This window comes from Melitaea cinxia, chromosome 9 (assembly GCF_905220565.1).
Source record: "Melitaea cinxia chromosome 9, ilMelCinx1.1, whole genome shotgun sequence".
In the NCBI taxonomy this organism is placed as follows: Eukaryota; Metazoa; Arthropoda; class Insecta; order Lepidoptera; family Nymphalidae; genus Melitaea; species Melitaea cinxia.
In genome coordinates, this window is record NC_059402.1 from 8,783,230 (window position 1) to 8,805,284 (window position 22,055).

Genomic DNA, 22,055 nt, shown 5'->3' on the forward strand with positions numbered 1-22,055 from the left:
GAATCCTCCTATCGGCCTCCTTCTCGAAGTTGTTGCGGCCTAGTTGGATAGTATGGCCTAGGTAAATATAATCCTGAACAACTTCGAGAAGGGTACCATCGACCGATACCGGTATCGGTATGACTTGGTTGTTAAACATAACTTTCGTCTTATCCAAGTTCATACAGAGACCGACACGTCGGGAGGACTCGTTTAGGCCGGCAGGCATTTGGCCTAACTCATCCAGCGTCTCCGCAAAGATGACAATATCGTCGGCGAAACGAAGGTGAGAGATGAATTCACCGTTGACGTTGATGCCCCGTTCCCCCCAATCCAAGGTCTTAAAAACATCCTCTAGCGCAGTGGTAAACAGTTTCGGTGATATTACATCCCCCTGTCTTACCCCGCGCCGGAGGGAAATAGGTCTTGTTCTTTGGTCATTGACATGAACGGTCATCGTCGCCGCGTCGTACATAGATTTTAGTACCTCGATATATCGCCAGTCGATATGACATCTCTGCAGAGAGTCCAGGACAGCCCAGGTCTCGACGGAGTCGAAGGCTTTCTCGTAGTCCACAAATGCCATACACAGCGGTTGATTATATTCTTCCGTCTTTTGGATAATCTGCCGAACAGTATGGATGTGGTCCACGGTGCTGTAGCCATTTCGAAACCCAGCCTGCTCTGGTGGTTGGAATTCGTCGAGTCTTCTGGCGAGACGATTCGTAACAACCCTCGAAAACAGCTTATAGACGTGGCTCAGAAGTGAGATCGGTCTGTAATTCTTTAACAGAGCCTTATCGCCTCTCTTAAAGAACAGCACCACCACACTCCTGGACCACGCCTCCGGCGTGGTACCTCGGTGGATGACGGCGTTAAATAGTCTTGCCAAGGCTTTCAGGACAGGTCGCCCTGCGGCTTTAAGGAGTTCAGTGGTAACTCCGTCATCCCCCGGGGCCCTTCCGTTTTTAAGCTGCCCGAGCGCTGCACCAATCTCATCCTCTTCGAAGTCCGAGATACACTCCGAATAATGGCGCAACAATGGTGCCCGTGGATCTTCGGTGTCCCAAGTCGCAGGCTTGCGTGCGCTCGACGAGTACAGCTGTCCATAAAAATTCTCAACCTCTTCTCGGACCTGAGGGCGAGAGCAGACGGTTCTGCCATCTGCTGTTTTAAGCTTCGCAAGAAGGCTTCTCCCCAATGGTCTTTGGAAAACTTTGGACCCCCTATTCTGCTCAATCAGAGTAGCAATCTCTCTCGTATTTGAGCAGCGGAGGTCTCGGCGAATAATTTTCCGTACCCTCTTGGAAAGAGCCCTCTGTTCTGGCGAAGCAGCCGGCAACTCGCGCCTCTGCCGCATCAGATCCAAGGCTTCGGGAGAAAGTTTGGACTGCTTCGTTGGCTTTGTTGGTGGAAAGTGCCTGCGACCCAGTGTACACACCGTCTTCACCACGTTGTCGGTTATCTCGTCCACGTCGCTAGTAGTTTCCAGCGAATCGAATCGGTTTTGGAGTTCCAACTGAAACTGCTCGGAGCCACATAGTATTTGGGGCAGCGTAGGTCGGAGAGTAGATTTCATCAAGCGGGTCCGCTCCTTTCGGAGACATATATTCAGAGTGCCCCGTACTAGCCGGTGGTCGCTGCCGGTGTTAAACCTGTTAACCACTGAGACATCTCTGAATATATGCCTTTTATCCGCTATGATGAAATCTATCTCGTTCCTCGTCACAGTATCGGGGCTTTGCCATGTCCACCTCCTTTGGGGCTTCTTCTCAAAAAATGAGTTCATCAAGAAGAGCCCCTCCGATTCGAGGAAGTTGACAAGCGTCTGCCCCCTGTGATTCCTGTGCCCCAATCCGTGTGGTCCGATGCTCGATCCGTCGCGGCCTTGTACTCCCACTTTAGCGTTGAAATCTCCCATAACAACGCTGTAGAAGGTCGAAGTAGTGCCATGTATGGCCCTTGTAATATCTTCATACAAGGCTTCGACTTCATCGTCAGAGTGTGCCGAGGTCGGCGCATATACCTGTATCACTTTCAGGGAGTGGTGTACCTGTCGGTGAGCTTAAGTACAAGGTACGCTACCCGGGTCGACACACTACTGACTTCCACAACGTTGTTAGTGAGAGTCTTGTGAACCAGAAAACCGACGCCACCTTGGGAAAGCCCATCACCTTCACGGAAGTAGACCAAGTGCCCGGAGTCCAGGATCATCGTGTCCTCTCCCTCTCTTCGGACTTCAGACAACCCCAGTATGCTCCACTTAATGTGACTAAGTTCTACCTCAAGTTCGGTGAGGTGATGGTCCAACCGTAGCGTGCGTCCATTATACGTAGCCAGGAATATTTTTCTATGGCAGCCTCCCGTACCCCGGTGATTCTTGGCACCCTCTACCCCACCGTTACCACGGCCGCTGCCGTAGCCGGGAATAGTGGGGCTGCCGGGAACTGAGGGCCTTATTTTTAAGTTCGAACTCATGGGGGTTTTTGCCCATAGTCACCACGCTGGGCAGGCGGGTTGGTGACCGCAGGGCTGACTTTGTCGCACCGAAGACGCTGCTGCCCGTCCTCGGTCTGTGCATTTAAAAAGCCAGCAGTTGGATGGCTATCCCGCCATCGGTCGGCCTTTTAAGTTCCAAGGTGGTAGTGGAACTGTGCTATCCCTTAGTCGCCTCTTACGACACCCACGGGAAGAGATGGGGTGGCTAAATTCTTTAGTGCCGTAACCACACAGCACAATTGATACCAATTGCACCCAATTTGATAACATCGCAAATATATCTACTGATTTTGTACTTTTTGAACTTAACAAGTAATCAAAGGTTCAAACTATCAATTTTTCACATCATTTCACATTTTGACATCTGACAAGAACTTTATCTAATACTATTAAACGAGCAATTCTTGTATACATATATATAATCTAAATCTTGGAAACGGCTTCAACGATTTTCATGAAATTTAGTATGCAGGGAATTTCGGGAGTAATAAATCGATATAGCTAGGATTCATTTTTAGAAAATGTCGTTTTATCCCTGTTTTTTAAGCAATGAAAAAATGGCTTCAATATCGTTAGAATACGAAAGTAAATTTCGCAATCGTCAATAAAATTGTAATAGCTCAGGTGGGAAATCGGCCGGCCGGGAGCGACCGAGAAGACCATAGTTCAAATACCTATGTCTCCAGTTCGATTTTTTTTTCCTTTTTGCAAAATTGCACTCATGATTGTTTATTTAAATAACCAGTTCATATTTTTTATTATTATGTCGGTAAAGTCGGAAAATATTATTCATATTTTATTAATATGTAATTCGTATTTAAATATGATTTCCAAAATAACAAGATTTACTAAAAATACCGAGCTAAGCTCGGTCACTCAGGTACTGTTAATTGTACGCAGTCGAATGAAGTTTCAGTCGGCATTTGGATCCCTGAGCTCTCGTTTTTGCAGAGTGATTGCAGAATTGTATCGATCTACAAGAATGAATACTATTGTTTAAACATATGAATAATTTTGTACACAATGTGAATCAACATAATCGATAACGATAAAAGCGATATTATTGTATAAATAATATTTGCTAGTTAAGTAACTTCGATATGAGTCACACCATTATTTCTCCGTAAGAGAAATTCCCATCGCGATAAACATAAAGGTTTTGTTAATGTTCATCCAATATAAGTACACACTAATGTGTAATACAGTAGGTAGTAGACTTACTGGCATGATGTGTATATTTGACTGCAGCTCACTTAATCTCCACTCGATCTTATGGTGTAAATATTGCCAGGCAACTGAGAGCTATGTAATGTCTTAAACGACAACACATGATACATCATATTAATGAAGACCTTAATCGTATTAGCTACTGGGCTGAGTGTTTTGGTCTTGTCGTCAACCCCGAAAAATCACAGGCACTGATTGTTGGTAGCCGTTATATGCACTCTTGCCTATCCACTTATAATGTTCCTACTGTGACGTACAATGGCGTACCTATTAATTATGTCGATACGGCGAAAAATCTAGGTCTTCATTTTAGTCGCGACTTGTCTTGGTCCAAACATATCAGTGAAATATCTAAAAAAGTACATTATTCATTTCATTCACTAAAAAATCTCCAATACTTTCTTCCCATTAAAACTAAAACTATTCTTGTTCAATCACTTTTACTTCCTCTCCTTGACTATGCTGATGCTTGTTATCTAGATGCTACTGAAGAACAACTCAATAAACTAGAGAGACTACAGAACTCATGCATTCGTTTTATTTTTGGACTTCGTAAGTTTGACCACGTCTCTAAGTTTCGAAGTGAGCTCAAATGGCTTCCCATTAGGCTTCGCAGGAATACTCATATTCTTTGTCTCCTTTATAACATTTTATTTAATCCCTTGTCACCTAATTACCTTCGCGAGCGTTTTGAATTTTTACATCCTCCTGGTTCCTCGTGCCGATCCAACGTACAACTACTGTTGCGTATTCCTTCACACTCTTCTGGTTTCTATACTAATTCCTATACTGTCCACGCAGCTAGGCTGTGGAATTCATTGCCGTCATCAATTCGCACTTGCACGTCTATATATACATTTAAGAAAAAATTAAAAGAGCATTATCTTTCCTTATCATAATTTTAACTATGTGGGTATAATATATTTATATTTGAATATTATTATTTTGTGTGTCAGCTATATGTATTTTTTGTATGAGTATATATGTATATGGACTGTGTGAGTATATGTTTGCGCGTGTGCATGTCCATATGTGTCTGTATGTGTGTGTGTGTATGTGTGTATATATATGTATGTGTGTGTGTGCGCGCGTATATGTGTGTATATATATATCAATTATTTAATATTTTCTTTTGTACGTCTGTCTACCTACTTTAATTTCTGTCTGTAATCGTTCCTTTTTGGGTGTGCTGGAAGAAATCTCTCACAGGGATAAGCACACCCATTATACGTGAGTCTCCATGACAAAATATTGTGTATAATCTTGTACGTATAAAAAATTGTTAAATAAATAAATACATATACACATTAAGGTTAATGTGCAGCGGTTCAGCAAACACATTGGATGGTCGAATATAAGCCAATAATCATGTTCAGACACGTTTTGTGAAAAATAACATAATCTTATCATGTTATACACGTTTTATAAATGATACCGATTAAATTATGTGAATGTTAAGAACGTGTCGTACATTTATCTGCCGCGTTTCTTTATAGAAAAAAGTAATTGCAATTTTTTATACATTAAAATTACCTGTTTGTTTTCCCCTAATGTAATTTAAATTTTATGTTTGTGTAATGCTCTTTTTATTTAAAAATAAAAATCAAAGGCTTGCACCTAGTCTAACGCGTGTATCCTTTATTAAATAATATCAAATGTGCTTTTTATTTTAACACAGCACGTAATAGTACATTGCAAAAGAATATTGTTTTTACAAAAGTGCACTGTCACCAGTCGCGTGTGGTCTTCGCTCGAGCCGCACGTAGCGCACCCCTACAAAACTCTCCACTAATTAAGAACTTTGCCGCCGATGTAAATTAAAATGTCAGCGGATAAATTCTTGTCGTTGAATTGCAAGACCCATTTGTAATGATAATTTTCGAGCACGATTGCAGTTATTTATTTCCTTATAAATCTTCATGTAGACAGTCGATTCCGTTTTATCGTTTTTAGTTTAACGATTTAAGTTTTCACGTTAGACCTATTGTTATTTGAAGATTTTATGTAATTCATTATAAATAACTATCGAATAATAAAACATGCTTGAATAAGATTTTAGTAATGCTTGAATAACTTAGTCGACCAGTATTAATTGATAAAGATTCGTTTCAAAGATTAACGTGAAATAATTGAAATCAAGATAATATCTCTATTGTTTTCTTCAGCTAATGTTTATTAATCTACAAAAGTGTTTAATGAATCAGCAAGAGGAACGGTAATGAAACTGTTCGTGATAGGTTCCAATACGGGCTATCGTCCACATGATTAATTAGGCGGAACATCTGTATTATTTCCAATGCGGTTTGCTGCTTAAGAATTCGTTGTACCTAAACATATATCTTATTTTCCTCGATGCGATAGTCATTTATAGCACTGTATAGTGATAGAAGCACAGACTTAGAATTTATGCATTCGAAAGTTGTGAATGCGTGCCGATTAGTAGAAAACCGAAACACCTCAACCTTCAAAACTTCGTTCCTTGCTTTGAATGATTAATAAATTAGTAGTTTTATTTATTGTGAAAACTAAGTTTACTTAAGTGTAACATTAAAACTTCTACTAATGCTGACTTTGCATGTGACAAACAACTCTTACAATTATGAGAACTGTCGAGGTGTACATTAAGTTTAGTATACTTTTATGCATATATATACAAATTTCACGCGTTTACGCCTCTTAAGACTTAATGGCTTAAGACTTACTATAACACCTGCAAAAACCAAAATTTGACAGAAACTCTTCTGTCAAAACTGGCCTAGCCCTACCAGATATTTACTTGAAGAAATAGAAAGTTAGTGAAGTTAAACACTGCTTTTAATTTACAAAGGAGAGACGCTCAATTGTGTACATAAATGTGGTTTATCAAAATCGCTCCACCCAGTAAAAAGTTACGAGGTATAAAATACAACTAAGGTCGACGAAAAAATCGTCAACCAAATACGCATTATTAGCGATAACTCAAAAAATACTCATCAGATCTCGATCAAATTTAAATGGGACCACACGACAATCCCCAGTTTTAGACTTAAAAAAAGAATCATCGAAATCGGTACACATAGTAAAAAGTTATGAGGTATATAACTATAACACATAAATAATACAGTCGAATTGAAAACCCCTTCCTTTTTTAACGTCGGTTAAGAATAAGGTAAAAAACACAAATCAAATTATTGTTAAAGTAAGCTTTATCATCTTCTGCTACTAGAGTCGTATTTATATGCAGGTAATTGTTTGGAAAATTGAGGTCATAGCCGCGGGGATACAACAAAAAACTTCAAACCCATGTTGCAATTAGGCGTAAATTACACGTCCATAGAATATTGCAGGATCAGTTATTAGCATAGCGTTTGTAAATTTATGGCGATGTGGCATTTCCTATTACCTATGCGGTTGGGAGGAATGCTCGGCGCCGGTGAATCATCGAGGGCGGCTGAGGTCACGTCGTTCCGAGATGCCGTCATTACGATCGGGCGTGAAAATGTACTTTGGTTTTAGTGCGTAATTGTTGCATTGCACCGTCCAAAGTGCAAGCTGCTCGTTACAGGCATACATTTACATTATGAATTGTACTCGTATTAGTAGTTCCGCATACACAATGTAGCCCATAGCAAAATATTTATTATTTTAATAAACACAAAATATTTTTCCTTTGGAATAATTATGTAAGTAAGACGTCATAGAATAGCCTTAATATAATCGAAATTTCACGTTCTGGAAAAAATGAAAAAACGGTAAAAGAAAACAAAATTGCTTCTTTATTCCATGCAAAATGCTATGGCGAAATACTAGTGAAATGGCTTTTGTGTTTAAAACTTCAAAAAGTAAAAGATAAAACTATATACCATACTGCAAAGACTACAAATTAACTGTTTACAACGAACTCGTAACGAAACCTTTTCCGAAAGTAAAAAAAAAATTTCAAACGATAGTTCTATATTATAATTTTGCATTACATTATTACGCCGATTATGTTTTTTTTAACAATTTGTTCAATCAAAATTACTATAAAGAGAAAAATACCAACACTAACCATATATGTATGTAAAAAATTCGTTTTAGCATTTATACATGCCAAACTAAAATATTAATTATACAACTCGCGCTGAAGTAATATTTGTCCAGTCGTAATTTGTAGAATATTTAACGCAAGCAATTTTGTTCTTTACGAGTTTAATCATAAAAGTATTAATAGGACAGTCCTATAAAGTCGATATGTCGGGGGCGTTTATTGGCTAGAATTAGGCGCATCCCGGCTGTTGAACGAAATAACTATTCGTCCTACGCGATTGAGACACAAAAAATATGGCTATTAGTTTTACAGATCAAGGATACTATACTGTCTAAGTATCAGTTAATTCTGCGGGAATTGGCCGTATTGTAGAATCCGATCCATCAAAAAGATTAAGATAATTATCTTGTACTATAAATGCTCGTCCGATCTGATAAATAACTACACCAATAATAAGGATTTCCTTATTACGGGCGCAGTTTTTCATAGCTAGTATACCTACTTTATCGCACGAGCAATTCCAATTTGCAATCCTTTGTTGCACATATTAATTATAATTAAACGTAATTATTAAAACCAACGTTTTCAGACTTAAATTAAAAGAAAAAGTAACAATCAAACATCTTTAGTTTTTCTTACAATTTGTAACGCTCAAGTACAAGTTTCCAAACAGCTGTCATAAAATTTATGTTTTCAATTGCATCTTGATAAAGCTCAGCGCATTATTTTTGTGAGTATCCGACAGTGGTCTGTTAACGATTCATTCATCGCTGGCCATCTGGTCATGTGAACACACTTGTTCGTTCGTGCCCTTAAAAGCGTAGAAAGAACCGTCTGCAACTGCACTAAGGGAATAAATAAGAAATTCAAATTACTTAGTCCGTATATCTTTTCTCAGAGATTGGCTTTGATTTATGTACGTAGTTTATACCATGTGATGTGCTTTAGAGCCTAAATATCAATATCATCCCCATACATTAAACACGCTGAATCATTGACATAATCATGTAGTATATATAAAGTATATTACTGGTGAACTAACCGCAGATTTTTCTTGATAATTGTTTTATTTACTGTCTTATGTAATACAATGAGCAATTTCGAATACTAAGCTGATGTTTGGTGTCACGTATTACATATTATTTATGTTCGCGTGGATCGAGTGCACGTCAGCGTTGCCTGTTATTTGCCGGCCTCAATTGCTACTTTGTGCTGCCGCCGCATGTCATCTCGTCACTTCCTTGCTCATTGAAACATCTATAAATAGCTTCGCTGTAAATCTAAATGGTTCGATTCCTTTATACAAAACTGCTATCTTAAATTTAATGTAACGTTATCCTTGTTCGAAACTAAGTTTAGTTCAAAACAACGGTATTTCAAAACTTGATTTCAACTTTTCACGTTACGGTAGCGTACTGTAACTTTCCTTACCTGAATATTTATATTTTATGCCGAATTATAATAGGAACAAATCAGAGTTTAAACTTATAAGAATTATAACGATATTATTTTATGTAAGTGTAAGCAAATGTATGTACATATAGTTTATATTACAATGTTTATTGCATATATGCATAAATTGGAGTATTTTGTATCAAGATGCAAAAGCCGAGTTAGTTTTAAAGCATACATTTTTCATGTCCATCGTCGTTCAAATTCCACGGCGTAATCCTTTCTTCGAAGCGATAGAGTAAATCGGATCGGCAGAATCGATACCTGCTAGTGCTCGCTGATACACAATATGTAAATGTTTATCTCATGTACCGACCGCTTCCCAGATTAATTCAATCGGATGCGCTTGGCGGATATATCGACCCCAGCTCGGACCTTTTGGGAAATGGTGTGATCATTGGTTCCCGTTCGGATAGCGATTACTAACCACTTGATTTATGAGTTTTGTTTTCTTTTTGTTCTTTTCGCGAACGATGCGTATGGGAAATTGAAAATTTGGTTATTGTCAGGTTTACTATTGTTGTTTTTTTTTTGGAGAATATTTCATTTAAGTAGTACTATAAATATATTATTTAATTTAGTACCTATATTGTTTTCTTTTGAATTATAAGTCGGTATAAGCTATTACTTTTATTTTACTTAATCTTCAATTACGTGTCTTACTATTTCAAATCAGTAAATAACATATAAAGGAAATTAATTTTCTCTAAAAGATTGTTCTGTAAACGTAACCGCAAATAAACGGATTTCATTTCGCCACTTCAATGGGGAGATTTGCGTCAACAAATTTCTTGTAATACACTTATATAGATAAATCAGAGCCATCGTTTTTAAAGTCTCTCAGAGCGAGAAGATTTACTCGGCGTTATGATTCGGAGGAACAATTTCCCGACGGGACAGAGAGCCTCATTTCCTGAGTTCACGAGCCGGGCCACTGCGATGCTCCAAAATATTATTTTAAGCTTCCGCGAACATCTCTCAACGCACGACACCCGTTCGAGCTTTGTACATATTCAAATTTTCATCTCGCTTTGTGTTCTCTAATAAAATACTTACTTACTCTTACAATACTGTGAACTGTAGATTCGATAGATTTCTTTTGTATTTTAACGAAGTTTCATTTTGCGATGCGTCTTTGTTTCATGTTAACTAGATATTTAAATGTTTAAATTTATGTTTATGAATAACATTTGTCTATCTTGCCGACATTGTAATAAAAAAATGTGAACTCTTTTTTAAATATACTTGGATACGAATTAGATGCGTTGATAAAGGGCTCCTTATAATAGTTTTTTTTTTCACAAAAGAAGGTACTAGAAAAAAAAAAGAGGAAAAAAAAATGGACCCGAACTGTGATCTCATTTCCAGTTGTCTTCAAGAAGATGCGGTCACATTTTAATTTAAGTATTTTTGTTATCAGAATATATATTTATATATCAAATTGCTAAAAATAGTTTTATGAAAATCGTAAATTATTAAACAAAATGACATAGATTTTTCATTACAAATTATAAAATGCAAAACAGAAATTACTCGGCATTGACATTTCGACATACCTTAAAAAAATAAATCGACGTACTGCGTATTTGACCTTAAATTTGTAGACAGTATTCAATCAGATATAATTCAGTTTTCCTTGCATTGCATAGTTCTAATTTGCTTTGAAATGTGGGTAAAACTACGTGAATATTATATATATATATACTTTTCATCATCATCATCATCATCTTCCTGCCCTTATCCCACTTATGTAGGGTCGGCACAACATGTTTTCCTCTTCCATTCCTCTCTATTATTCGTCACTTCAGTGCTTACTCCTTTCTTTCTCATATCCTCACTCACACAATCCATCCATCGCTTTTTCGGTCTGCCGATCGCTCTTCGTCCTTCGACATTCATCCCTAACATTCTTTTACCGACATAGCGGTCATCCCTCCTCATTACATGCCCATACCACGCTAACCTATTGCTCCTTATTTTCTCTGTCACAGGTGCTACTTTCAAACTTCCCCTTCAAACAAATATATATATACTTTTACAAAAATAATATTTAATTTTTTTTAAGTTTTAATTTGTAAAATGACGATTCGAAAGTGCTCTTGGAGCCTATTTGAATAAAGTTATTTTTGATTTTAACATTTTAAACTAGAGACAGTCTCTATTGACAAAACCATTAGATGTATTAAGTACTACAAAATAAAAGTAATAACTTAAACATCGTTTTTGTTTAAAAACTAGACAATAGAATATATTCTTTTCATTAAAAGACACCCTACTTTTAATGAACAACGTAACGTTCAAACCTTTTTTATGATATTTAATGGAAAGATGAGAAGATTTTATGCAATCAAACGACACGTTGGCGCAACGGTCACAGCACTGGTTTGTGGCTGTTGCGTTGGAGGTTGCGGCCTCGATCATGACAAACATTTGTATTAGCCATACAGATGTTTACCGTGGTCTGGGTGCTTGTGCAGTCCTTGTGGGTCTCCCCACCGTGCCTCGGAGAGCATGTTAAGCCGCTGGTTCCGGTTGTTATCGTGTACACCTGATAGCGATTGTTACTCAGGGAACATATCCCCCAACCCGCATTGGAGCAGCGTGGTGGATTAAGCTCTGATCCTTCTGCTACATGGCTTACATAGAGAAAGAGGCCTATGCCCAGCTGTGGGATATTACAGGCTGTTGATTTATGCAATTAAAAGTAAATTTGTAGAATCTGTAGAACTAGATAGAAAACAATAGTCTACGTAAATAAAATTACTCTTCGAAAGTCAAAAATCTTAGTTCTGTTTTCGTGAATGTGTGAAATTATATACGTATATGGATTAGTCGGAGTAAAAAGGATACCTCTTTGTGGAACCTTTCCATAAAGAGTATTTATGTAGCTACGAGATACGGAAGCAGTTCAATTAAGGTTGGTATTTAAGGTTGCCATCGGCGAGCTCTGATTGCACTGCTCTACCCCCACCGTGCCCCACCTCTCCGGAGACTGCCTCCTTTTAATTTTCAAATACAACAAATACTTTCGCTTCCCGAAGACGCCTTTACTTTCATTACGAAATGTAAAGGTGTGCTGTGAACGACGTTTTTATTAATGACGCTAATTTCTTACGTAGTTGTTCCGTTTGGTGATGAATACCGTCTGTTTTTTTTTTAAATTACAAATCCCAACATGACTTATGAAACAAAACGGAGTGAACTACTACTGAGAATACGTAATTTGTGTCTGATTTTGAGATTAGGAAAATTATACGAGTTTATGTTTAGTTATTCTATGGAAATAATAGAAGAAAATATATTTTTGTGTGATATATTTTTCTAAGGTCGATTTTATTAAAGATTGGTATTCAATAAAGAATCTTCTTATTAATTTAAAGTAGTACAGAATTAAACATCCACACACGTATAAAGTGTATGTGATATTGTCAGTCTATACTACATTACCATGTACAGTTATACACGTGTTTCGTTTCGTTTAACGCATAAACCCTATTCGAATGTATTTCAATAGCCGCTTACATTGGTTACCATCACAATATCCTATGACGTTAGTCATAAAAGTTTGTTTCGATATAAAACGAAGATTACAATAGCCGAGTCCTATTTAAGACCTGTTCGAATTTAAAATTAGAGTATTTTTTTCGCTTTGTTTGTACAAACCTCTTTACAAAACTTTTAATGCATAAAACTAAATAATTTTAAGACCGGCATTATCATTTTAACTAAATAAACATAAACGTACTTCACTAAAGCCGTTGAGAATTTTTGCATCTGCAACTGATTTTTTTTTACCAGAAATGTTTTTATGCAAAATAATGACAATGGTTACACTCGCATTATGACGACCATTATTTTCGCGGGAATAGTTGTCAGTAATGACAAAATGGCGGGCGCTGTGGCGAAATATTATGATATTCGAAACTCATAATGTTAAGAATGGTTGGGAATGTAAATCTAAATTATCTGTAACAGAAAACTTATCCGACCTTTTTAAACTGTAACTGGCTATATTGGTACTTCGCAAAGTTTTGCCAGCTGGAGAAAAACATCCTATAAAGGAGAAGGGTAGGAATCTTTAAAATCTTTTCGGCCATGCTGTTACACCGCGGGTAATCCAATTTAATTATTTGTTTTAGAATTGTTGCCGAAACTTGAAGATTTTTACAATAATATATTTCACTGTAGACCACCAAAAAACGAGATATTTTTAAAGACAAATTTATTTCACATTTTAGCAGCATTCGGATTAGAATCTGTCACCGTTGGGTATTCAAAAATTAAAAAAGGTTTTTATTTGGAACCAATAGCAATAAATAGATTATTAAGTTCTACTAGCTATATCCGTGTGAATAATTCGCACTAAATAATTATAATAATTTTCACTTTACAAAATTACAAATAATTGTTGCAAACGATGAAAAACCGACTTCAATTATATTGACAAGTAATACAACGTAGGTAGACGAAAAAATAGTCAAGCAAATACGCATTATCAAAGATTACTCCAAAAGTTGTAATCAGATCTCAATGAAATTTAAATGTGATCACATGATAAACATCGGCTTCCGATTAAATTAAAAATCATTAAAATCGGCACACCCAGTAAAAATTTATGCGGATTTTCAAGAGTTTCTCTCGATTTCTCTGGGATCCCATCATCAGATCCTGGTTTCCGTATCATGGTACCAAAAAAGGGATATCTCCTTTCCAACAAAAAAAAAGAATTATCAAAATCGGTTCATAAATGACGGAGTTATCCCCGAACATACATAAAAAATATATATTATATCGGTCGAATTGAGTAACCTCCTCTTTTTTTGAAGTCGGTTAAAAAAGTATACACCCGTGAGTTGAAATTGTAACAAAAATTTACTGACCGTCAATCATGGCGACATTGTTACAAATTAAAGCCATCATATATATAATTTTAATATTTAAATGATTTACAAAAAAATCAATAATATTTTTTTTTTGTGGATGCCGGTAGAACATGCAATTATCTATAAAATGATATATAATTGATGTGGAGTAATTGTGAGGTTTTTTCTAAAAAGGGAGGCAAACATCTAAACCTTACATATTAATTATATGATACTCTGGGTTGCTTCGGCTCTTAAGAGGATAATACACATATAGAACTAGATCGGCAAACAAGCGTACAGCTCACCTCATAGTAAGCGATATTACCGCAGCTTATAGACGTCTGCAACAACAGAAGCATCGCAAGCGCGTTGCCGAATCTATATCTCTAATATCCCCAATCCCCTCAGGAGCTGTGACCTTACTCGTCAACAGAAACACAACACTACTTGAAAACAGTGTTATTTAGCTGTGATCTTCTGTAAGGTTGAGGTACTACCCCGGTCGGGCTGCTCCATATTTTGAGTAGGAAATTTTCTGCTGTGCTCTACCTCAGTTACATACATTAGAATAATTTGTTAACTATTTTCAAACCATTTCTCTTTCATACCGATGCATATAATAAAAAACATTTTAAAATATAATAAAATATATATATAATAAATAATATATATATAATAAATAAAATATATTTATGCGGTATAGTTTTATTAGTGTTGTAACTGAGTTATTAATTTTGTCTATATATTTACATTACATAAGAAAAACGAAAACAGTGACTGTTATTGTAGCATGTTTGCGGAGAAAACTGAAAAAACTCAGGCCGGATTATATAAAAATACACACAACTTTTATGAATGTGATTTATGTAATGGATTTTCATACGCTTTCAGTGTAACAACCCACTGCTGGGCATAGGCCTCTTTCTTCATGCAGAATAAAGATTGGAGCATAATCCACACTCCACTCCACTCCACACTATAATAATATTAGTACAAATATAGATAGAAGCCTGCACACAAGTCTCATCTCCGGTTGTTTTACTCGACGATATTCAGCGGACACTCTTCAATACTTCTCGGAGCTCCCACAAGGAAGCCGGTAACTGGAAACGGCATTTGTATTTACGTCTTCCGAGGACATCGACGCTGATTAAATTACTTCCAACTCTGAAATAAAATGCAAATACAAAAATAATGTTAAGTTATTTCAGATCTCAAATTATTTATAAGTAAGGTAAAAAAAGTATAAAAAGTTTAAAAATAATAATAATTAATTAAGCTATAAAAAGTTAGACAACTATTTTTGAATTTAAGTTCAGTTATAAAATTATATGAAAAATGTTTCCATTTGAAAATATAACAATTACAGCATTGAAAATGAGCTACAATTATACACCTAACTATAAATGTATATATGCAAGGTATATTTTAAGATTAATAACACATACTATTATTAACCTTAAAGATATTGTTAAAAAGTTTTAATTAAGATTATTTCGAATGCCTATTCGAGTCACTATGCACATAGCATCATACGTGTATGTTTACTTTAACCTCTCAAAAAGTATGTTTTTACGTTTCAATACCACGAAGGCAAATATTAAAAAGTTCGGAAATTTATACAGTCGCTATATTGAATAAAAAAATTATACCTCAAGAAAATAACATAAAATTCTTTCTCGATTATAGGTATCTTTTTATTTAGATTTTTACGATTATTCTATTTTAGTTTAGAATTAAAATTAAACCTGAAGCAGACCAAAAAATTATAATATTAATCTGTATTAAATAACCACTAGGCGCCGTTTGCGGTTTCACAGGCGAAGTTTGTGCTCACTATTCAAGCGCTCTCTGACTCTTATTTTTAACTTGTATAAATGTGATAAAATTGGTTTAGAATGTTCGAATTTAATCTATTAAAAAAATACAATAACATTTTTTATTTTTGTGTCCAATAAGATATTACTTTAGTAGAAACAGCTAAGTTCATCATATCGAATTGTTCATCACCAGAAATGCACATACAACATTAACCCCGTTGTCAAAACCTTCGCAGCTCGTGATCGCGCTATTTCACATGATTCTCGCCTTCAGTAATTCGCTGGTATGTTATTACATGCTCGACAGTTCATTTGCGCTGTTAGGAGATAAGGCTCCTGTTTCTTGAAATTTATTGCGTTGTAAATCCGCTCGACGCGACGGCACCGATGACTTGCATTTCGTCCCTAGCTTTCAAACGTTTCCAGTGCTTTCAGAGGGGGACATTAATTAATTTTGCCATGTTCGTACGTTCGATTTGAGTGACTCTGTTCTTTAGCCCTTTTTGTTCGGTCTTTGAGGCATGGTGTTAGCGGTCTTTTTGCATTTACTCTTTTAGGCAAATTGAATTTGGAATATGAATCTTAATTTTTTAATTTGAAACTATTTTTTAAATAAACAAATGTACTAATTTAAGGCCTCCTCTCGTGTATAAACGATATTCGGCTTACAAACGATATTTCATTCGAAAATATATATATAACTTTCATTTTAAATTAATTTTATCGAATACAAATTACAATTCATCAAATTTATAGCAAAATTTAAATTGTAACTCGTTTACCATCACTAATTTCTATATTATGCTTACTCATATTATGATGGAGCTTATTCGTCTAATGTACCCTTCCCTTGTCTTTTGTGCTGAAATCTGAGTGGTGCGATTATCCGTGACTTGCACTTCACTTTAGTAAGTTAATTGTGTCCGTCCACAACCCACGAACATAAATACTTGTTCTACAAAACTTAAATTAAGCATCCAAACAAGTTTGTAGTCTACAAAATTACATATAATTTGTCTCTCGGATTCATATTATTACTAATAATTCATCATTCCATATCTTAAACTATCTACTTACAAAATTTTGATATTTCAAGGCCCGTTATTATTATCCAGGTCGCAATCTGGGACACAATAACACATTGAACAGCGAAACTTAAGTAGGTACGCAAATATAAAACATGATTATTTTTACGTATGTGACGCTAATAGTTAAACCTTCTGCTTATAATTAAAAACCAGTAAGCACTTTAAAGATAGTAAAAAACAATAAGTTAATTTGCAAGGTAAATCTGTTTTATTAATTCTTCGTACACATAGTGGCGGCGGAATGAAGCCGACCGCCATTTTTCTGCGGACGAGATTTAAATATGGAATTCCGGTGTGCGAGCGGGAGAGACGCGTGCCATTGACCTTGCGCCAGGGCCGCGCACGCGCCGCCCGCCTGCGCCCGCGCCCTGCGCCTCTACGCTGCACTAAGCACAACGACGTATTGTCTTCATTATCATATTCTTTCATATTTTTATTTTGCAATGTATATGCATAAATATTATATTTTACGCATTATTGCAAAAAATACAGAATGTATAATACATTAAAATCTCAAAGCAGCTGTAATTGCAAACAGTCAAGCGACAGGCATCATATCAACACGTGAAACACGCGTCTCACGTCAGTAAAAGGCTCTTGAGCAAAGAGACCGCAAGATACGAATAAACTCATCTGAAGGACACTACACATTTCACCGTTGTGAGCTACGTGCGCGTGACGTTAGCGGTTCGCGGCGAAAGCTCGCTCATTAGACTTGTTCACATCACAAGCAACCAAACGACTGCGCAACACTGGCTGGGAGCTTAATTAGGGAAAATGTTTACATCTGTACGCACGAAACCTGCCTAAACGCCGCTGTTTAATGAAGTATAATAATTAAAACAATTAATCCATTCACGCACCACTAATGCTAAATGTCCCTGAAACATTTTATAATAGGTATTTAGTAATATTTCAGAACGTATAACAGATAAAAATTCCGCTTACTCAGTAACAAAGAAGCGAAGAACGTATTTAATTGCAGCGCACGTGATTTAAGTAAAAAGGACGTTCAAAGACTTCTAAGTTTCTTTGCAGTTAAGTTATACCTAATATTTCACCTATCACGTCTAGACGGTATAAATTGTGCTTTAAAAGAGGGAACTAACAATCCGACTAATCGTACTTGTAAGTCTACTGGCAAAACGTTTTTAGAAAATAAATCATTGGTAGCGTTGAATTAAGTCTATTCTGTTCCCCTCGCTGCGATGCTGATTAGATAAAAAATATCATTATTTATTATTTGTTTTTTTATATCTTATTAATCACTACCCTTTTAATTGTAATCATAAGTATTCCAGCGGCTGAAAATACTTTTTGTGAAAAAATTGTGCGTATTTATAATAATATATACGAACAAACCACACTACATTAAGCAATTGAAATTGATATCATTTGAAACCCAAGCACATCTAAAAAAGTCAACGAGAGACCACTTAGCGTGTAACCATAATAAATATAACTATTGTTATTTGTTTCTATTAATTGGTAAACACGCAATATTGATTGTTTATCATCCAAATATACACTATCAAATTACAAATAAATTAATAAGAGGCTAAATGCTCCATAAATAATAACAATAACTTTCTAAGAAGCGGATCGCCATAAAGAAAAGTATATTTGGTTATCTTATCCTTATATTATATTGTTACTTGAGATGGCGTCTGATCGGCGTCTTGTTGTTAATACTTCTAAGTATGATCGATAACTCAATTTTTTGTTGTATTATAAAATTAAGTAAAACACTTAGATGTACATCCCACGTAGTTTTACCTACGTTACTAATTATTTTCCATTTTTATGCACTTTTTTGAAATATCAATATCATTTCCCTAGCAATAAGAAGAAAAAAATAAAAATAATTTTAGCAGTCGACCATCAGGGATTTTTAACTTCCGAATATGTCATACAATTAAAAAAAAAACATATATTAAAGTAACATTACGATATACCTTTAATACAACGATGAATCAATAATTTAATACCACCTATAAAAGTTACCAATAAATGTTTATGAATAACAGAGTGGTGTTTCCAATCGACATTCCATGTATTATTACCACCAATTATGGCCACTTACGATTAATCAAGACTTTTGTTCAATAATCGTCAATGGACAACGATTTTCTTGAAGGGAACTAAAGAGTGAAGATCATAAATACATTGCCAAGATTCACTACTATCTTAAATGTTTTTTATTAACGCTTTTTTATACACAGACCCTCTTCCCCATATACGGGTGAGAAGAATAATGCAGGAAATACGAGTATAACAATTATTAACACTGATTGAACACTCCATTGTCGGTTTATTCCGTCAATTACTGTTACAAACCTTAAAATATTAAATATGATTATGGTATTAAGTAGCCGTTTTGTTATGAATAACAATAGAACATTTTGTCTGTTTTGTTATCGACTTCCTCGCGCCTCAGTTTTCAGTCACATTGTTATTCTAAATAAGATGTGATAATTTATTGTTTTTGTTATTGTATTTCAGATATCGTAATTTTTGTCCTTGATTTTTTTTTTCGCTATGCTGTCTCGTATCAATCGAAAATAATTACGGCATGTTTAATGTTTTAAATCTTATCTTGTAGTGCTTTCAATATAGGTATACATTTTGTTAAAGGCATATCTGTATTATGCTAGCTGTATCGTGATTTCTTTTGTCTTTGAATGTTAACAGTGAGTGTGAATTGCAATTGGAGATTTTTAGAATAATTAAAAGCTTTAAAGACATAAAATTATCACTTGAGCTTCTATATATATTTTATCGTTTTAAGTTTGCAAAGTAAGTATTTTACTATCCAAGATATCCAAGATATTTTTGTTGTTTTTTTGTGTATGTGTCTGTGTGTTTGTGTGTGTTTTTTATCTATTTGTATCAATGTAGTAATCTCTCAATAGTCCTGTATTAATTTAAAATATTTCAAAAAAAATTCAAAGACGCTACAAATTATGTAATAGGGAAAGTATCCATTATTGCTAAAACGTCAACTTGGTTGAAACTGAACGGAGCGACAATAATTTTAATAAAACAGTTGATCGCAATGGTTCAAATAATTTCCGCACGTATTTCGTCTAATGTCACTGTTTTTAAAAAATACGGTTTTCTATGTTCCGTATTTCAAAATCATTAATATGCAGACCGGCACACTGCACAAAACGTGGATCAGGCTAGTGTGTTTCAGCTTTTGTATGAGTCATCTAAAAAAAAGACAAAATTGTGAGGTGAATATTGTATTCTAGTTAGAAGTTTTCAAATATGCATAAAATACTTTTTTAAATTCTTCCGTATTAAGACTTCTTTTATATGATTTAAATACATAATATGAATACGCTAGTTTTACCTTGCACAATGTTAAAAAATGTTAATCTATGTATTGGACAGTCGTTGACGACCTATGCCAAACATTTTGTCAGTTGATGACACACTTATTCTTAATGCTAAAAGAGCAATGACATTTGAAATGTCAAATTGAATTAGTACATACCGTCATTTTAAGTAACGTAAAAATAGTTTATTTCATTACAAGTGTGGAAAGGCTGAAATTGCAAAGAGTCCCGACAAATGTCTACACGAGCCGAGGCGCAGCCGAAGGCGAGGATTGACAGTCGGAACAAGTTGCAATGACGGTTCCGCACGTGTACTGAACGACTATTTTTAATACAGTTGCGAAAAAATGAAGCAATTTGATAAAATAATAAAAAGAAAATTTCTGAAAAATGGCGCCAACCGTAGAATATAAGCAGTTTTTTTTTTCTTCACCCATTCTGGCAGGCAAAGGGAACTATGCCCATACAGCCAAGTCTTCAGTAGAAGTTTTTTATTGATATGAAATGAAAATGAAATTTAATGAGATGAAATGAAATGAAACCTAACCAAACTCATTCAATCAAATCATTAAATCTGATATTGAAACAAATTAGTAGCTTCTTTTTAGAAATATACGTATTTGCATGAATCATAAAAACTTCTATGAATTTTTTTAGTAAAAACTTCATGGTTGGTTTTTCTTTTTAATAGACATTATTTTGACAGTTGGGAAAGAGAACGCACGAATTCGGGAAAGGTAAAAAAAAGCACGAGTATGTAATAGCCCACATCCCGAACGCTATACGTCCCTGCAATACGCCACTTTTGAGCAACTGTATTAAAATAATTATTTTTACAGAATTAACATATAAAAGTTATAATAAATAATATATATAAATAAGTTAATGTACATTTCGAATTTATTAAGTAAAATTGTTAGTATAATTATTTTTCACGAAAAAATAAACAACTCAACCTAACCTAATACTAGGGCAACTTTAAGTGCTATTATTAAGGGATGCTGTTGTGAACTTTTGTAATATTAGAGCTCTCCACATCACAGAGTATTTAAAAAAAAAATCGGTTCCTATATTTTTTGTAAAATTAAAACATTTATGATCTTTTAATATCGTAAGATGCCTATACGAAACAAACTATAACTATAACTATGTATGTACGTTGAAAACAAAATATGTAAGTACTTTAAAACAGTTGTATAACTTGTTGTATAGATAGACATAATATAAAACTTTATATTTGTCACTTCCGCTATAAGGATTTGATAAAGCGTCGTACATTAAAAGTCAACCATTACGATGTAATTTTATCCGGCCGGATAATACGAGTCAGGATCGGAGCGACGTCAAAACAGCAATATTACGTTACCATATTGGGGGTAAATGCGCCTAATGTGGCCTGGCTCGAGTTACGCGACACGCGCGGCGACGTGCGGACATGTGCCGTATACAACAGTTCCGGTGTACCGCCTCGGGCAACCCGTTCCGAGACTGATGACCGCAAGATAACGGAACGCACCACGAGCCCTTCCTGCACACACCTCAGGAACCACCGTTCATATCAGCAATCTCTCGCATTAACATTGTCGCCGTAGGGCCCTTGAATATATGAAATTGCTACTCATTACTTCAATCAATCGTAAAATATGTTTATTTCCATATAAGTACGCAGAACACTGATTTATTTATTAATTTTTGACGTTAGTAAAAAATGGATGTTGGCAAAACTTGTATTTTTTGTTTACGCCCCATGGGTTTTCTTTGTATCCGTCGCTGGT

The 22,055-nt window shown here is 35.3% G+C and overlaps 1 long non-coding RNA gene across 1 annotated transcript in view; it reads left to right on the plus strand.

Annotated features, from left to right (window-relative positions):
* The window catches only part of LOC123656409, a 32,824-nt gene extending 17,601 nt beyond the window's left edge, over positions 1-15,223 (plus strand). The window contains exon 2 of the long non-coding RNA XR_006743533.1: positions 14,923-15,223. This is a non-coding gene — a long non-coding RNA (uncharacterized LOC123656409). The remainder of the gene's footprint in view (positions 1-14,922) is intronic.
* Positions 15,224-22,055: the final 6,832 nt, after the last annotated feature.